The sequence below is a fragment of the Bos indicus genome, chromosome 8, assembly GCF_029378745.1.
Source record: "Bos indicus isolate NIAB-ARS_2022 breed Sahiwal x Tharparkar chromosome 8, NIAB-ARS_B.indTharparkar_mat_pri_1.0, whole genome shotgun sequence".
NCBI classification, from domain to species: domain Eukaryota; kingdom Metazoa; phylum Chordata; class Mammalia; order Artiodactyla; family Bovidae; genus Bos; species Bos indicus.
In genome coordinates, this window is record NC_091767.1 from 37656671 (window position 1) to 37676552 (window position 19882).

The following is a 19882-nucleotide window of genomic DNA, read 5'->3' on the forward strand; positions in this document are numbered from 1 at the left end:
GGGGGAGCCTGGTGGGCTGCTGTCTATGGGGTCACACAGAGTTAGACATGACTGAAGTGACTTAGCAGCAGCAGCAGCAGCAGCAGCAGTGCATTCTCTTGGCAGAATTCTGTTAGCCTTTACCCTGCTTCATTTTAAATTCCAAGGCCAAACTTGTTACTCCAGGTATCTCTTGACTTCCTACTTTTGCATTCCAATCCCCTATGATGAAAAGGACATCTTTTTTTTGGTGTTAATTTTAGAAGGTCTTGTAGGTCTTCATAGAACCATTCAACTTCAGCTTTGTTGGCATCAGTGGTTGGAGCACAGACTTGAATTCCATGATGCTGAATGGTTTGCTTTGGAAATGAACCAAGATCATTCTGTCATTTTTGAGGTTGCACCCAAGTACTGCATTTTGGACTCTTGTTGATTATGAGGGCTATTTCATTTCTTCTATGAGCTTTTTGCCCTCAGTAGTAGATATAATGGTCATTTAAATTATATAACGGTTGTCTGAATTCACCCATTTTAGTTCACTAATTCTAAGATATTGATGTTTGCTCTTGCTACTTCTTGCTTGATCATGTCCAATTTATTTTGATTCATCAACCTAACATTCCAGGTTCCTATGCAATACTATTCTTTACAACATCGAATTTTACTTTCATCACCAGGCACATCCACAACTGAGTGTCATTTCTGCTTTGGCCCAGCCACTTCCTTATTTCTGGAGTTATTAGTAGTTGCCCTCCACTCTTCCCCAGTAGCATATTAGATACCCTCCAACCTGGGGGACTCATCTTTCAGTGTAATATCTTTTGACCTATTTATACAGTGCATGTGGTTCTAGCAGCAAGTATCCTGGGGTCATTTGCCATTCCCTCCTCCAGTGGACCACATTTTGTCCTTACAGTGAACCAGATAGGCATGCTCTGGTGTTCCCTCACACATGCATGCATGCACACACACACACACACACACACACACACACACACACACACACACAAAGCAAAAAACAATTTGAAAGCTGAGTGTACAAGGGAAGGGATTGGCAACTCTGGGCTTTCCTGTTGGGTTAAATGTCTTGGCCATTTGGGGAGAAATCTCCAGTGTCATAATCTTGAGCTCTCTTCTGTTGGGTTACAGTTTACTCTCCTGTCTGTAGAACTTAAGTTGAATTTCCAGCATGTTGAGAACTAACCAAGTGGAGGAATAAGGCAGAGTCTTAGTCAGTTTGTCACTTCTACTTAATCCCCTTGTTTCCAACATGTTTCTGTTCTCAGTGATGCTTCTTGTCCTCTAGTCCACTGTTCTGTCTTATGCTCTTCAGAAATCATACTTCCAGTCTTTCCTTGGGGCAGAAACGAGACTGTCTGTAAGAAACTGGACCAGGGTCTCCTTAATCTCTGAGCAGTTATCCTATCTTTAGTTCTGCCTTCACTTATACTTCTACACAAACATGGAATCAGCAATTTCTGAGTCTTTGAGGAGAATTCTGGAGTGTTCATTGCATTCTTAATTTTTACTTAAACAATTTTTCTACTTTTACTCCACCCACATCCCTACTTTTAGATGTACATGGAATCATTCCTTTCTGAGCCTTGTGGGAATAGAAAGATTCTATGTGTTAAGTTGCATTTCTTCTTGGCTTTCCCCTACTGCCAGCTTAGGACTCAGCTCCTTCAAATCTACCAAATATTTGGCCACCCCTTGGCTTTCTAGTGTCTACTTTTAATATTATCTTCTCTCTCAACTTGTCATTATTATTTTTTGTCATTAAAGAAAAACATTTTATTATAATTTTAGTAAGCTTTAGGGTTAGGATAGAGGTAAAAGTATATGTTCATTTCTTCTATCTTCATCTTAGAGGTAACTGCTTCTTAATGGTGGGATAAGAGAAGCATAGAGTTTAACTAAACCTGTCCTGCTTATGCATTTTTTTGTACATGGGGCAGGATCAGAGGAGGCATTCACACAGGATTATTTGTTTCATAGGATTCATCACAAATTTATCAAGAGCACACAAGTAACTTTATGAGCTTTATGCCATAGATTTGGATTCTGTTTTTCAGTTCTCTTCCATGTATTTATCTGCCCTCCTTGAAACAACTCTGTGAAATAGACAAGGCAAGGGTTACTATTCCCATGTGACAACAGAGGAAAGTAAAGCTCATAGGGATTGAATGACTTATCCCAAGTCTTGGACTACCATAGCTGATGCTTTTCCTTTGGTCCATGCTTTTTCCAAGTGTCAATATCCATTTTCTGCAAAGTTCCCAGATTGGCCCATGATGGTCTACACTGGGACCAGCTGTGGTGGATTAAAGAATCGTAAGATTCCTATGATTTGCATGTAAAGTTTTGAGTGTGAACCCAGTATCTATTTTAAAATAACCCCCTAAATGATACTGGCATGTAGATTGATGGGGAACCATTGCCCTAAGGGACCTGGAAGCGGTCTGGTGGGGTCCCCTAGGCTTCAAGGCATAGATAATTAAATGCCAGTTTCCAGAAAGTAACAGTTTAGCCATCTAGGTAGCAGTCATTCCAGGATGCCACAGTCAAAGCTAATAGCTTCTTCCCTTCCGCTCCTCCCCGTGGCCCTCAGTAGAGCTTACTTCTGCTCTCATTACCTGTCCTGCCCATTCACATAATGGAGACTCCCTTGCCAGCTCCCTCCACTGCTCCATTTCAGCTTGTGAGACTTCAGGGACTCAACTCCCTGAAAAAATTAAATTGAAAAACTTCCTCCCTGATAACTTAGGACCTCTTGTGGAACTCAGCTCTCTTCGGATCCAGAGGGCAAGAATAATAAAGCGCTCTGCTCATTATCTGATTGGCAGCCCCACAAATGTTATCTCCAGCTCTCAGGTGGCCTCCAAGCTGGAAGATATAAAATCCAAGTTCCTTTGGGTCAGAGAGGGAGCATCTTGGCATCAAAATGCACGTATATGCATATGAATACACAGTAGTGCACAGTAGAAGAGGTCTCTCTTCTAGACCCTGAAGGTCCCTGAGCTGAAGAAGTTTAAAGAATGACAGACAAAAGGAAGGAGCTATATCACAAGAGGCTCAGTGGTCGATTTAGCACTGAGTGAAGGAGAAGACAGAGCCCATTGGCAGGCCAAGGAGAGCACCATGGGCATCTCAGCCAGGGAGACAGAGTACCCTTCTGGGAAAGAGTTGCCCAAAGGAAGGAACTGGGTGCATGTGTATTGTGTGTGCATTTAGTCACTCAGTCCTGTCCAACTGTTTGCAACCCCATAGGCTATAGCCTGCCAGGGACTCTCCAGGCAAGAACACTGGAGTGGTTAGCTGTTCCCTTCTCCAGGGGATCTTCCTGACCCAGGTATTAAACCCTGGTCTCCTGTATCACAGGTGGATTCTATACCATCTGAGCCACCAGAGCATGAATATGTAAGTAACTTATCCATTCGAGCAGAGGAACAGTTTTGACTATAGGGTAAAGTCCTTACAGTGAACCAGATAGGCATGCCCAGAGTATCTACCACTTCCAAAACCCCTTTTAAGGGGTTCCTTCTATATATGTCATTTTGTGGTAGCACGAACCCAAACTCCTGGCCCAGCAAATGGCTTGGAAGGCAAAGCTGACCCAGAGGTGGTCAATAGAGGCTAAGGGACTATATAAGCCAGCCTGGAACAAGAGCACTTGAACAAGGGCAATTAAGTCAATCTGATTCTTCAAGGAATATGCTTAATATACTAATCAAATACTCATTGAGTGCCAGCTGTGTGTAGATGCCTTACTTTTAAATTTATTTAACAAATGCTTCTACTGAACATAGTCTGTGCCCGACACTAATACAAGTACTTTACAAGTATTAATCTATTTAATTCTTAAAACAACCCAATAAATGCATTGCTATTTTTTGTCCACATTTTGAAGGTCAGAAAAGAGCAAGGCACAGAACGCCTAAGTAACTTGCCCCAAGACTACACATTTATGAAGTGGTAGAGCCGCTTTTTTAAGTACTAGAGATAAACAAGAAAAACCAAAATCCATGTCCTCGTAAAACTTATTTTCTAGTAATGATTTTGGTCTGGACCTTTGCAAGAATCAGTAGTATTGGGAGCAGAAGCTAATAAAAATCACAGGCTAACAGCAAAGACCAAATGGCAGCAGAGGCCTTGGAAGGAAGGGTCAGGGAGCTGCTTGCTGATGAGAGAAAAAGTTAAAGGCCAGCGAACTGAGGGTGGGGGCACAATACGATAAGCAGGTCCCAAGAAAAACATTTCTTTTGCCAGTCATGTTCATTTCCATGAGGCCAGATTCTTCCTGGAGCCCCGTGAGGCCCAGCCACATGACTGAGTTTTGCATCTTCTTATCCCTGCAATAAGACCACCAGTGCTGAAGTCATATGAGTGAATTTTTGTTCTTCACATCCTTCAGAGTCTCCAACAGCCAGCCCTGTGGCACCCTAAACCCCTCATGAGAGCAAGAACTGCTATAAACAAAACCCAAAAAGGCAGTGTATACAACAACAGTCTCCTTGGGAGGTTAAGAGCATGAAGTTGCACTACTCTGGGGACCAGAGAGCCACAAAAGGAGGGGTGCAGGGCAGGATGCCAATTCCTCCTGCTTTGGAGAAGTGCAGGGCTGAGCAGGGTGTCAGTGGGAGCCACCCTCAGCTAAGAATGGTGGTGGCTGTCCTGGCCCTGAGATCCCCAACTTCGGCCAGTGCTGGGGCCAGCAGCACCTCACTCCATCTTTAGCATTACAGCAGTGGCAGTGTCCACACTGCTTTCTGGGTGTGAGGTGGGACAGCTCCGGCATCATCAGTAGCTACAGAAACCTGCAGGCAGTGACACCTGAGGAACTGACATCCCTAAGGTTATACTGGAGAAGAAACAGAACAAAATGACAGTCACCATGGGAAGCCAAGAAGATTTACTTACGAGTGCATCTGAGATATCCCTTGGGGCTCTCAGAAATAACTGGGTAGGAGACTGGAACATTGCAATAGCATCTTGTAGTTAAAAGTAATACCAGTTTTACTTTTTTCATTGAGCATCCATTTAAACCTTCAAGCTGATGAAACCATAGCGAAATGAGTAATTTTTTTTTTTTTTTTTAATTTTCCTTGGTCTCCTCTCAGCCAGAGCTGTTCTATACAGGGAAGGCTCTGTTTACTAAGGCTGTGCCAAATCTCATTTGTCTTTATTCTCACCTCCACTGTTCCTCAGGAAGCCACATTCTAGCATTGAGTCAACAGTGATGCTGGAAGGGAACACTCAGTAGGAAGCTTCAGCAGCTCTGATGCAGGTTGGAAGACTTTCCTGGCAACGGCTGGCTCACTGGAATGTGCTCCATTAGGCAGAAGAGCCGGCAGTAGTTGTAGAATCATAAGCACTTCAGAGCTGGAAAGGTCCATGGGGATGGCCTCATTCCCTCACATCACAGATGGGGGAACTGATGAGAATTTTATGTGACCCTCTGCAGGGGTTTCACATTGTGCTGCTCTTCCCCCATATCAAGACTTACCAGCTTCTGTCACTCTCCCCAAGAAGAGTGCAAACCCTCCCAGCCCCCTGAGCGAATTAGCCTTCTGATTTCATCTCTTTCCTCCAGTTAAGTAGGGTAATACCTGGAAAGCCTATGTATACCAATGTGAATTAGAGGTGTTGATGGTCTTCAACACATCAAGGTCCCAGAAGTTGGAAGATGAATGATCAAAATGAAGATGAAGATGCTGATGATGGTAAAGAAGATCAGTAGCAGCAGCAGCAGTTCCCACTTTTTGAGCAGGGCAATACGCCAAATACCTTATGTACATTCACACCACACTTACAGCACTCTTTTTATTATTATTATTTTTTAAAAGTTTGGCTGTGTTGGGTCTTCACTGTGGCAGGCAGGCCCTTTGTGGTGGTGCAAGGGCTTCTCATTGTGGTGCGTGGACTGTCTTGTTGCAACCCAAGGGCTTCTCTGGTTGTGGACATGGGCTCTAGAGTGCATGGGCTCACTAGTTGTGGCATGCAGGCTCTAGAGTGCACAGCTCTCTAGTTGCAGCTCAGGTTTAGTTGCCCCACGGCATGTGGGATCTTAGTTCCCCGAACAGGAATCACACCTGCATCCCTCGAATTGGAAGATGGATTCTTCACCGCTACACTACCAGGGAAGTCCCACCATCAGTCTCAAGAAATGGATTTTATTATTCTCATTGTACTGAAGGAGAAACTGAGGTCCAAATGTCAAGAGATACATACCAAGTCACAAAGTTATTAAGGGGCAGAGGGAAGATCTGTACTCATATCATCACTCCTTACCTTTGGTTAGACACTGCTCAATAATAACCTTTCTTACCTCAGAAGGGAAGGGAGTTCAGATGTGTAAGGAACTGTTCCTCATTGAGCTAGAAGAGTGTTTGCTCCCTTAGTTCTCTGTGACTGGTTCCCACTGCCCATTCTATTGCCTGGGGGGAAAACTTGGCAAGTCAAAATTATACTTAAATTCCAAAAATATTAGTGTCTTACTCAGTGAGGAGAGAAAACCAGGAGGCAGAGGAGGCCTAGAGAGTCCATCTTGAGGAAAATCAAGTCAAACACATTTCTCATCCTATTCATTTTCTAACCTATTTAAATAGGATTCTAATTGCATAAAACAACTAATTTTGTTCATTATGTTTCAATTAAATTCATCTGAAACTCAGGATAGTGGCTCTGTTGTTGAACGGCCATATTAAAGATGAAACATAATCTCTTTTGACTCCATTTCCTTTGACAAAATAAAGTTCAGCTACTAATGAGCTTGCAATAAAAGGTCTCTTTTATAAATGGCAACAAAGGGTGTGAATTTATGAAGAGCAGTTTTTATTATCATCAACAGCCATTTCCTTTGTTACCAAAATATGCAGAAATTATTATGGGGTCGTTTTATTCATTGTGGCTTTGATTTGGGGAGCGGGGGAAGTTAGAGATAGTTTCATAATCATATCCCATTAAAGTCACACATGGAGAGTCCACAGAGGGTGGCCCCAAAGCCTTGATGCAGGGCATTCTATGGACTAAGCAGACATTTCAATTTCCAGCTTTGTAGGCTTCAATCTCTGCCCTAGAGCCCAAATCTCTTTCAGGGTAAACAAGAAATGCTTCAACCTACACAGCCTGTTCATGCCATTTTGTGGCCTCAAGGAAGAATCGGTTTATTCTCTTTTGAATCATGGAGGCAAGGAACAGTCCGTCTAGGTAGCATGAGCTGGCCTTGGCGAACGAGCTTTCCCACCTTCTGGTGACACCTGGCCCTTTCCATGAATAGCCAGAATGGCATGATGCCACCGTTTCCTTCCTCAGGACCCTGCTGTGCTCACAGTTAGCCACAGTTGGCAGAATGTCTTTCCCTGGTAAGCAGTACTGTGACTTTCAAGCCTGGTGATGTTAATTCAGTGCCCAAGCTAAGACAAATGTCATCAATCCCTAGCCCAGTGAGAGCACATGTCAGAGTGGCATTCAGTCAGGCTCAGCGAGGGCCTGTGACATGCAGAGCATCATAGGGAATATGGAAATGAGTAAGGCCCTGTACGTAGTGAGTACTACCCAGTGAGCAGTGCCTATAAAATAAGTGGGCCACTCAGATGGTATAGAATCTGCCTGCAATGCAGGAGACATGGGTTCAATCCCTGGGTCAGGAGGATCCCCTGGAGAAGGGAATGGCAACCCACTCCAGTATTCTTGCCTGGAGAATCCCATGGACAGAGAAGCCTGGCGGGCTACAGTCCATGGGGTCACAAAGAGTTGAACACGAATGAGCAACTTAACACAATCCCTTATCCAAAATTCTTGGGGCTAGATTTACTGTGCATAAGGGCAGAATTTTCAGGATTTTTAGAAAGGCAATTTCATGCCAATTATCATATACTGCCTAACACCCAACACAAATTTTCTACTGTGATATGTTTGAATATTCACACCGAATGAATTAAAGAATGTAAACAGCCTCAAATCAGTTCAGGTTAGGTCACATTTGCTTCTAAATAATTTATGAGTTATAGGAAATCTTCTGGGAGCAAAAGAACACTTGCCCAGGGGAGGAGAGCCCCCCGCCCCCAGGAGGGAAGGGAGAGAATACCAGTTCATCCATGGTACTCCTGGAAGGGAACAGGTGCAGTGAATGAGAGGGGTGACCTCCACTGGGACTCCTACCAGGAGGGTGAGAGAGGCCCATGGCTGAGTGTGGCGTCAGGGGTTTATCTGTGCCCAAAGACCTGCTGCAGAAGGGCTGTGCCCTAGCATTCTTGGGGACTGCTGAAGCTGAGGGCCACACTCCCCCAATCCTCAGTCTCCTGGCCCTGATCTTCAAGGGCAGTTCTGCTAGGGAGCCAGGGTGTGCCTTTCTGCTTTGTCCTCTGCCTTCCACTGAAAGGGTTCACAGCACCACAATCACAAACCTGGTGAATCAACAGGAGGCATGTCTCCATTTGGCCAAGTGTATCAAGTGTAATAAATATATTCAGAAGAATTCTTCATACTCAATATTTTCTCATGAAAATTTCCCTTATGCTTCTCAGTCTCCAGGAGCTGCAGCAGAAACAAATGGAATATTTTTTTAAAGTGCTATAATATATGAAAGCAAAATAACACTAGTCAATCAAATCTATGTATTTAATTCTAGAATTGGATAGTAGTAATGGCTTCACTGTGTTGTGAATATATATAAACCACTGGATTGTACATTTTAAAAGGGTGAATTTTATGCCATATGGATTATCAACTAAAAAAGTATAAGTTAATTGGGTGAAATGACTTTCACCTCCATCCTTCTCTGAGGACCACACCCTAAATCTCATCAACACAATCTCAACTACAGAAATCTTACACTAATACCTCTGACCACTGAATGCCTCCTCTCACCCTCCCTCCTGCTATATCTGCTTAGTTCCTTGCTTAGTGGTTTAAACAACAAAGTTTCAGCAGGGCTGATCCCTTGAAGAGGTTTAGTTGTTCTTCAGTTGCTACTCTTTGCAACCCCATGAACTGAAGCAGGCTTCCCTGCCCTTCATTATCTTCCAGAGTTTGTTGAAAATGCCATCCATCCATCTCATCCTCTGTCACGCCCTTCTCTTGCCCTCAATCTTTCCCATCAGGTCTTTTCCAGTGAGTTGGCTCTTCCTATCAGGTGACTGAAGTATTGGAGCATCAGAATCAGTTCTTCCAATGAATATTCAGGGTTGATTTCCTTTAGGACTGACTGCTTTGATCTCCTTGCTGTCCAAGGAAGTCTCAAGAGTCTTCTCCAGCTCCATACTTGGAAAGCATCCATACTTTGGCACTTAGCCTTCTTTATGGTCCAATTCTCAAATCTGTACATGACTACTGAAAAAACTTTAGCTTTGACTATGTAGACCTTTGTCTGTCAAGTGATGTCTCTGGATTTTGATATGCTGTCTAGATTTGTAATAGCTTTTCTTCCAAGGAGAAGTGTCTTTTAATTTCATGGCTGTAGTCACCATATGCAGTGTTTTTGGAGCCCAAGAAAATACAATCTGCCATTGTTTCCATTTTTTTCCCCCTTCTATTTGCTATGAAGTGATGGGAACACATGCCATGATCTTAGTTTTTTGAATGCTGAGTTTTAAGCCAGCTTTTTCACTCTCCTTTTTCACCTTCATCAAGAGGCTCTTTAGTTCCTCTTTGCTTTTTGCCATTATGGTAGTATCATCTGCATATCTGAGGTTGTTATTTCTTCCAACAATCTTGATTCCAGCTTGTGATTCATCCAGCCTGGCATTCCACATGATGTACTCTGCATAGAAGTTAAAGAAGCAGGGCTACAATATACAGCTGTGTTATAGACCTTTCCTAAGTTTGAACCAGTCCAATGTTTCATGTCCAGTTCTGTTGCTTCTTGACCTGCATACAGGTTTCTCAGGAGGCAGGTAAGGTAGTCTGGTATTCCCATTTCTTTTAGAATTTTCCTGTTTGTTGTGATCCGTAGTCTAATGCTTTAGCAAAGGTTTCAGAGGAGAATATTTCCTTGCCTTTTCTACCTTCCAAAAGCAATCTGTGATCCTTGCCTTCTGAGTCTGTGATGTTGTCTGTCACCCATTGTGTGGGCCCACAAAATACACTGTTCTTGGCACTGCCATCAGTCCTGCATCAACCATGGGAATCCAAGGAATTGGCCCATACGTCCCTCAGAAAGCCATCAGCACAGATCCATAGGCACAGATCTGCGTACCAGGGACTAATAGTCACATAGTCACTCAACTGGACACGTCATGGGAGCTAAACATTCACCAGAGGCCCCAGCCTGGCCTCCCTGGGCACATGGCCCCAGTGTCCACATCTGCTAACTCCAGACCCACCTCACCCACAGGAACACCCACAGGAACATTAATCTTCTTGGATGTTCCACAGGCACTGAACTTACAAAGGCACTAACAGCATAAATCCACCAACATCACAAAGTCACGAGACAGGGCTCAGCTTCAGCCCTGCCTCCAAGTTTGGGGCAACTGCTTGCTTGTTCCCAGTAGTTGCAGAGGTGGAGCCCTGTGAGCTTGCTGAGGAGGCAGCTGTGGTGGGGCCAGGGGCCCTCTCTTCACATGTGTGTGGTAACAATGGGGCCTCATAATGAACCTGGGCTCCATTTTGCACACTCCTCCCAGTTTTGGTCTGGGCCACACCCTAGTCCCTTCAGGCTGTATCTGTGCAGCCAACCCCAGATTTCTCCCCACATTTGACCACTGAAGCTGTTCAGCACCCAGTTCCCACAAACCCGTAGATACGCTCTTGCTGATGAATGGCTCCCATGTAGCAATACTCAGTGGTTCCTCTCTCAGGAAGTACTCCCAACCCACCTACCCCACCCTGCAGCTCAGAAACAGATCAGGGACTTCTACTCCCAACAACTGGGAGCAGGCCCTGCCACAACAGGGCTATGATGCCAAAGAGGAGGCCCTACTCAACATCCAGTGTAGATGATCAGCACACTCTGAGGATAGTCGAGGCAGTGAGTGCAGGGTAAAGATTGGAGGCGGTCAGAACCAGGTATGCTGGTATCTCTCCATTCTGCTTCCTGCAAGCTACTTGCTATACTCTCCTCCGAAGATTCCTGTCTGTCCCAGCTCATCTCGCCACAGATGAAGAAGGCTCCTTCATCTGTGAAGGCAAGGGAAATGAATTAAAAGTTGCTCAGTCATGTCTGACTCTTTGCGACCCCATGGACTGCAGCATGCCAGGCTCCTCTGTCCATGGACTTCTCCAATCCAGAATACTGGAGTGGGTAGCTGTTCCCTTCTCCAGGCAATCTTCTCAACCCAGGGATTGAACCCAGGTCTCCCACATTGAAGGGGAATCTGTACTGTCTGAGCCACCAGGGAAGCCCAAGAATACTGGAGTGGGTAGACTATCCCATCTGCAGCAGATCTTTCCTACCCAGGAATCATACCAGGGTCTCCTGCATTGCAGGCGGATTCTTTACCAGCTGAGCTACCAGGGAACCTCTTCTCATTCACAGCTCCCTCCTAGGGGCACAGTCCCATCCTAGTTTTTTTTGTTGTTGTTGTTTTTACTTTTATCCTACCCAGTTACATCATGGTCTTTCTTGTGTTTTGGTTGTATGAAATCTTCTGCCAGAGTTGCGTGGTTACTCTGTGAGAATTGTTCTGTGTGTAAATGTAATTTTGATCTGTTGGTTGAAAGAGATGAGCTCCACATCCATCTTTTCTGCCATCATGATCTCCTCTCACACATTTGAATATTAATAGGTTTGACATCTGAAACCATGAGAAATGCTCTCATGAACAACACCAGTGTCCTCCCAATGAACGACTATATGATCTGGTACTTAAAACATTTTCTATTGATCCCTCCGCCTTTTTGGAATACTGTCTTCTGTTGATGTCCATGACATTACAACATCCTGGTTTCCCATTTCTTGGCCCTTTTCAGTGCTCATTCACAACTCAGCTGTGTGTAGCTCTTTCCCAGGGTTTTTTATTTCTTTTCACATCTTGTTCTTCTCTCATGCAATATGTTCTCTCCCTGAGTTACCTGACCACCATTTTACTTCTTGTTGTTGTTCAGTCACTCAGTCGTGTCTGACTCTTTGCAAGCCATGGACTGCAGCATGCCAGCTTTCCCTGTCCTTCACTATCTCCTGGAGCTTGCTTAACTCATTTCCACTGAGTCAGTGATGCTATCCAATTATCTCGTCCTCTGTCATCCCCTTTTCCTCCTACCTTCAATTTTTTCCAGCATCAGGGTCTTTTCAAATCAATCAGCTCTTCACATCAGGTGGTCAAAATATTGGAGCTTCAGTTTCAGTACCAGTCCTTCCAATGAATATTCAGGATTGATTTCCTTTAGGATTGACTGTTTTGATCTCCTTGCAGTCCAAGGGACTCTAAAGAGTCTTCTCCAACACCACAGTTCAAAAGCATCAATTCTTTGGTGTTCAGCCTTCTTTATGGTCCAACTATCACAAGCATACATGACTACTGGAAAAACCATAGCTTTAACTAGACAGACCTTTGTCAGAAAAGTAAAGTCTCTGCTTTTTAATACACTATCTAGGTTTGTCATAGCTTTCTTCCAAGGAGCAAGCATCTTCTTATTTCATGGCTGCAGTACCATCCACAGTGATTTTTGGAGTCCAAGAAAATAAAGTCTCTCACTGTTCCCATTGTTTCCCCATCAATTTGCCATGAAGTGATGGGACTGGATGCCATGATCTCAGTTTTTTGAATTCTGAGATTAAGCTAGCTTTTCCACTCACCTCTTTCACCTTCATCACGGGGCTCTATGGTTCCTCTTTGCTTTCTGCCATTGGGTGGAGTCATCTTTATATCAGAGGTTATTGATATTTCTGCTGGCAGTCTTGATTCCAGCTTGTGCTTCATCCAGCCCAGCATTTCACATGATGCAGTCTACATAAAAGTTAAAAAAGCAGAGTGACAATATACAGCCTTGATGTACTCCTTTCCCAATTTTGAACCAGTCCGTTGTTCCATGTCCAGTTGTACCTGTTGCTTCTTGACCAGCATATAGGTTTCTTAGGAGGCAGGTAAGGTGGTCTGGTATTCCCATCTCTTTAAAAATTTTCCAGTTTATTGTGATCTACACAAAGGCTTTAGCATTGTCAATACAGCAGAAGTAGATATTCTTCTAGAATTCTCTTGTTTTTTTTCTATGATCTAATGGATGTTGGCAACTTGATCTCTGGTTCCTCTACCTTTTCTAAATCCAGCTTGAAAATCTGGAAGTTCTCAGTTCATGTACTGTTGAAGTCTGCCTTGGAGAATTTTGAGCATTACTTTGCTAGCATGTGAGATGAGTGCATTTGTACAGCAGTTTGAACATTCTTTGGCATTGGCCTCCTTTGGGATTGGAATGAAAACTGAGCATTTCTGGTACTAGGGCCACTGCTGAGTTTTCCAAATTTGCTGGCATACTGAGTTGCAGCACTTTGACAGCATCATCTTTTAGGATTTGAAATAACTCAGCTGGAATTTCATCACCTCCATTAGTCTTTTGGTGTGATGCTTCATAAGGTCCACTTGACTTCACTCTCCAAGATGTGTGGTTCTAGGTGAGTGATCACAACATCATGGCTATCTGGGTCATTAATATCTTTTTTTAAAAAATAATTCTCCTGTGTATTCTTGCCAGCTGATCTTAATATCTTCTGCTTCTGTTAGGCCCATACCATTTCTGTCCTTTATTGTGCCCATCTTTGCATGAAATGTTCCCTTCAGTTCAGTTCAGTTTAGTTGCTCAGTCGTGTCCAACTCTTTGCGACCCCATGAATTGCAGCACGCCAGGCCTCCCTGTCCATCACCAACTCCCGGAGTTCACACAGACTCACGTCCATCGAGTCAGTGATGCCATCCAGCCATCTCATCCTCTGTCGTCCCCTTCTCCTCCTGCCCACAATCCCTCCCAGCAGCAGAGTCTTTTCCAATGAGTCAACTCTTCGCATGAGGTGGCCAAAGTACTGGAGTTTCAGCTTTAGCATCATTCCTTCCAAAGAAATCCCAGGGCTGATCTCCTTCAGAATGGACTGGTTGGATCTCCTTGCAGTCCAAGGGACTCTCAAGAGTCTTCTCCAACACCACAGTTCAAAAGCATCAATTCTTCGGCGCTCAGCCTTCTTCACAGTCCCCTAGGTATCTCTAATTTTCTTGAAAAGATCTCTAGTCTTTCCCATTCTATTGTTTTCCTCTATTTCTTTGCATTGTTCACTTAGGAAGGCTTTATCTCTCCTTGCTTTCTTTGGAACTCTGCATTCATATGGGTGTATCTTTCCTTTTCGCCTCTGCCTTTTCCTTCTCTTTTTCCTTAGACAACCATTTTGCCTTTCTTTTTCTTGGGGATGGTTTTGATCACTGCCTCCTGTACAATGTTACAAACCTCCAACCATAGTTCTTCAGACAGTCTGTTTATTAGATCTAATCACTTGAATCTATTTGTCACTTCCACTGTTTAATCGTAAGGGATTTGATTTAGGTCATACCTGAATGGCCTTGTGATTTTCTCTTCTTTCTTCAATTTAAGTCTGAGTTTTGCAATAAGGAGTTCATGATCTGAGCCACAGTCAGCTCCCAGTCTGGTTTTTTATGACTATATACAGCTTCTCCATCTTTGGCTGCAAAGAATATAGTCAATATCATTTTGGTGTTGACCATCTGGTGATAGCTATGTGTAGAGTTGTCTCTTCAGTTGTGGAAGAGGGTATTTGCTATGATCAGTGAGTTCTCTTGACAAAGCTCTCTTAGCCTTTACCTTGCTTCATTTTGTACTCCAAGGCTAAACTTGCCTGTTACTTTAGGTATCTGACTTCCTTACTTTTGCATTCCAGTCCCCTATGATGAAAAGGACATCTTTTTTTAGGTCTAGGTCTTGTGGGTCTTCACAGAACCATTCAACTTCAGCTGTCTCAGCATTAGTAGTTGGGGCATAGACCTGGATTATTATGGTACTGAATGGTTTGCGTTGGAAAGGAAGAGAGATCATTCTGTCACTTTTGAGATTGTATTTTGGACTCTTTTGTTGCCTATGATGGCTACTCCATTTCTTCTAAGGGATTCTTGCCCATCAGTAGTAGATGTAATGGTCATCTGAACTAAATTTCCCATTCTGGTCCATTTTAGTTCATTGATTCCTAAAATGTCGATATTAACTCTTGCTGTCTCCTGTTTGACCACTTCCAATTTACCTTGATTCATGGACCTAACATTCCAGGTTCCCATGCAATATTGTTCTTTACTGCTTCAGACTTTACTTTCACCATCAGACACATCCACAATAGGGTGTTGTTTCTGCTTTGGCTCAGCCTCTTCATGCCTTCTGGAGCTATCTCTCCACTCTTCTCCAGTAGCATACTGGGCAACTACTGACCTGGGGAGTTCATCTTTCAGTGTCATATCTTTTTATCTTTCATACTGTTCATGGGGTTCTCAAGGCAAGAATGCTTACATGGTTTGCCATTCCCTTCTCCAGTGGACCACATTTTGTGAGAACTCTCCACCATGAGCTGTCCGTCACATATGGCATGACTCTTAGTTTCATTGAGTTAGACAAGGTTGCAATCCATGTGATCAGTTTGGTTAGTTTTCTGTGACTGTGGTTTTCATTCTGTCTGCCCTCTGATAGATGAAGAGGTTTATGGAAACTTCCTAGTGGGAGGGACTGGCTGTGAGTAAAACTGGGTCTTGGTCTGGTGGGCAAGGTGATGCTTTGTAAATCTTTAATCTAATTTTATGCTGATGGGTGAGGTTGTGTTCCCTCCCTGAGGCCAAACTATTGTAGGGATAATGGCAGTAATGGTGACCTCCATCAAAAGGACTTATGCCAGCACTCTGCAGCTCCCAGGACTGTTGTAGCCAGTGCCCCTGACCCAGCAGCAGACCACTGTCAACCCACACCTCCACCAGAGACTCCTGGACATTCAAAGGCAAGTCTGGCTCATCTTTTGTGGGGTCACTGCTCCTTTCTCCTGAGTCCTGGTGCCCACAAGGTTTTGTTGTGCCCTCCAAGTCTGTTTCCCTGGAGGTTCTCAGTCCTATTGCTGGATCCCCAGGTTGGGAAATCTGTTGTGGGCCCTAGAGCTTTTGCAACACTGTGAGAACTTCTTTGGTATAATTGTTCTCTAGTTTGTAAGTCATCTACTTGGCAGTTTATAGTGGAGCTAATGGTGACCTCCTCCAAGAGGACTTAAGGCCACAAGCTGCACCTCCAGTTCTGCTGCAGCCAGAGGCCCTGTTCCCAAGGCAGGTCACTGCTGACCCATGCCTCTGCAGGAGACACTCAAAGGCAGATCTGGCTCAATCTCTTGTGGGGATCACTGCTCCTTTCCCTTGATCCTCGTGCGCCAACATTTTGTTTGTGCCCTCCGAGCATCTTTGGTGGTCTGAGATTTGATTTTAAAATGTAACTGCACCCCTCCCACTGTCTGGTTGGGGCTTCTCCTTTGCCCTTGGACATGGAGTATCTTTTTATGGTGGGATCCAACATTCTCCTGCCAATGGTTGTTTAGCAACTAGTTATAATTTTGGTGTTCTGGCAGAAGAAGATGAGTGCACATCCTTCTACTCCACCATCTTGAGAGCACTTCTTGTTGCATTCGACTAGATTTTATTTATTTGAGGCAAGTTTATCAATGTGATACTGTTGTTATTATCTACTAAAAAAGATGCACAACTTGAGAGTTGCAGGTTAAGTTTTATTTGCAGCAAAATGAGGACCTCAGCCAGGGAGACAGCAAACAGATAGCTCTGAGAGATTGCTCCCAAGAGGTAGTGGTGAAGTCGCTCAGTCATGTCTGACTTTTTGCAATCCCATGGACTGTAGTCTACCAGGCTTCTCTGTCCATGGGATTTTCCAGGCAAGAGTACTGGAGTGGGTTGCCATTTCCTTCTCCAGGGGATCTTCCTGACCCAGGGATTGAACGCAGGTCTCCTGCATTGCAGGCAGATGCTTTACCCTCTGAGCCACCAGGGAAGCCAGGGAAGAGGTAGTGGGGAGAAGGTCAATATATACGGTTCTGGTGAAGGGGGAGTTCAATGCAATCAAGCACTTACTTTATATGAGGTTTTCTCCTAGGATCTGATGTCACCATGAATGGATTTAGTGCTGTTTCAGATATGAGGAGATACAGGCATTGGGATCATAAAATGTGTTCCTAAAAATATCCAACTATCTAAAGACCTGTCTCACCAGATTCCCCAGAGCACAGAGCGCCTCACTCCACTGTGAACTCCCTTGGAGGGTGTTGAAGGTCAACAGCTACAGCAGTACAGGGTTCAGTCTCCACAGAGGCAGATGGTAAATACCCTTGTTCTTATTGTTGTTTGAAAGTCAAAGTGAAGTCGCTCAGTCGTGTCTGGCTCTTTGCGACCCCACGGACTGTAGCCTATCAGGCTTCTCCATCCATGCGATTTTCCAGGCAAGAGTGCTGGAGTGGATTGCCATTTCCTTCTCCAGGGGATCTTCCCGACCCAGGAATTGAACCCGGGTCTCCTGCATTGCAGGCAGACGCTTTACCATCTGAGCCACCAGGGAAGCTATAGTTGTTTAGCTGTTTGCAAATGCTCTTGGCAAGTGCCAACTTGAGGTTGATATTATTCAGTCCCTCAGTCAAGTCCAAATCTTTGCCACCCCTTGCATTACAGCACACTAGGCTTCCCTCTCCTTTACAATCTCCCAGAGTTTCCTCAAACTCTTGTGCATTGAGTTGATGATGCCATCCAACCGTCTCATCCTATGTCACCCACCCCCTCCCTTTTCCTTCTGCCCTCAATCTTTACCAGCATCAGGGTCTTTTCCAGTGAGTTAGTTCTTCTCATTAGGTGGCCAAAGCATTGGGAGTTTCAGCTTCAGCCATCAGCATCAGTCCTTCCAACGAATATTCAGGATTGATTTCCTTTAGGATTGACTGGTTTGATCTCCTTGCTGTCCAAGAGTCTTCTCCAGCATCACAATTCGAAAACATCAGTTCTTTTGTCCTCAGCCTTTTTTTTTTTTTTTGGTCCAACTCTCAAATCTTTAAATGACTACTGGAAAAACCATAGCTTTGACTAGATGGACCTTCGTCAGCAAAGGGATGTCTCTGCTTTTTAATACACTGTCTAGGATTGTCACAGCTTTTCTTCCAAGGAGCAAGCATCTTTTGATTTCATGGCTGCAGTCACCATCAGCAATGATTTTGGAGCCTAAAGAATAAAGTCTGTCATTGTTTCCATTCTGTCCCCATCAATTTGCCATGAAGTGATGGGACCACGTGCCATGATCTTAGTCATTTGACTATTGAGTTTTAAGCCTGCTTTTTTTACTCTCCTCTTTCACCTTCATCAAGAGGCTCTTTAGTTCCTCTTCACTCTCTGTGATTAGGGTGATATTATCTGCATATCTAAGCTTGTTGATTTTTTTCCAGGCAATCTTGACTCCAGCTTATGCTTCATCCAACCTGGCATTTTGCATAATGTACTCTGTATAGAAGTTAAACAAGCATGGTGACAATATACTACCTTGATGTACTCCTTTCCCAATTTTGAACCAGTCCATTGTTCCATGTCCGGTTTTAACTGCTGCTTCTTGACCTGCATACAAGCTTCTCAGGATGCAGGTGTTGTGGTATTCCCTTTTCATTTAGAATTTTCCAGTTTGTGTGATCCACATAATCAAAGGCTTTAGAGTAGTCAATTAAGCAGTAGTAGATGTTTTGCTGGAATTCCCTTGCTTTTTCTATGATCCAATGATATGGGCAATTTGATCTCTGGCTCTTCTCCTTTCTCTAAATCCTGTTTGTATATCTGGAAGTTCTTGGTTCATGTATTGTTGAAGCTTTGCTTGAAGGTTTTTGAGCATGACCTTGCTAGCACATGAAATGAGTGCAGTTATGTGACAGTTTAAGAATTCTTTCACATTGCCCTTCTTTGGGACTGGAATGAAAACTTTTCTAGTCCTGTGGCCACTGCTGAGTTTTACAAATGTGCTACCATACTGAATGCAGCACTTCAACAACATTAACTTTTAGAATTTGAAATAGCTCAGCTGGAATTCCATCACCTCCACTAACTTTATTCGTAGTAATGCTTCCTAAGGCCCATTGGACTTCACACTCTAGGATGTCTGGCTCTAGATGAGTGATCAGAAATTTGTGGTTATCTGGGTCATTGAGACCTTTTTTTGTATAGTTCTTCTGTGCATTTTTGCCACCTGTTCTTAATATCTTTTGCTTCTGTTAGTTCCACACCATTCTGTCCTTTATTGTGCCCGTCTTTGCATGAAATGTTCCCTTGGTATCTCTAATTTTCTTGAAGAGGTCTCTAGTCTTTTCTATTTCTTTGTATTGTTCACTTAAGTAGGCTTTCTTATGTCTCTTTGCTGTTCTTTCGAACTCTACATTCAGATGGGCCTATCTTTCCTTTTCTCCTTTGTCTTTCACTTCTCTTCTTTGCTCAGGTATAAGTAAGGCCTCCTCAGACAACCATTTTGCCTTGTTGCATTTCTTTTTCTTGGGGATGAGTTTGTTCACTACCTCTTGTACAATGTTACAAATCACCATCCATAGTTTTTCAGGCACTCTACCAGATCTAATCACTTGAATTTATTTGTCAGTCTTCCCTACTTTCTTCAATTTAAGCATAAATTTTGCAATAAGGAGTTCATGATCTAAGTCTATTTAAGTGAACAATATAAAGAAATAGAAAAAACAATGGAAAAGACTAGAGACTTCTTCAAGAAAATTAGAGATACCAAGGGAACATTTCATGCAAAGATGGGCACAATAAAGGACAGAACTATACAGAGTTTCTCCATTTTCAGCTGCAAAGAATACAATCAGTCTGATTTCAGTATTGACTATTTGGTGATATCCATGTGTAGAGTCATCTTTTGTGTTGTTGGAAGAGGGTATTTGCTATGACAATGCATTCTCTTG

At 43.6% G+C, this 19882-nt stretch overlaps 1 long non-coding RNA gene across 1 annotated transcript in view; it reads right to left on the reverse strand.

Annotated features, from left to right (window-relative positions):
- Nucleotides 1-17568, reverse strand: part of LOC139184436 (uncharacterized) — a 42351-nt gene extending 24783 nt beyond the window's left edge. The window contains exons 1-2 of the long non-coding RNA XR_011567931.1: nucleotides 10370-17568; nucleotides 6308-8517 (exon numbers count right to left, since the gene is read on the reverse strand). This is a non-coding gene — a long non-coding RNA (uncharacterized lncRNA). The remainder of the gene's footprint in view (nucleotides 1-6307; nucleotides 8518-10369) is intronic.
- Between the last annotated feature and the right edge of the window lie 2314 nt (nucleotides 17569-19882).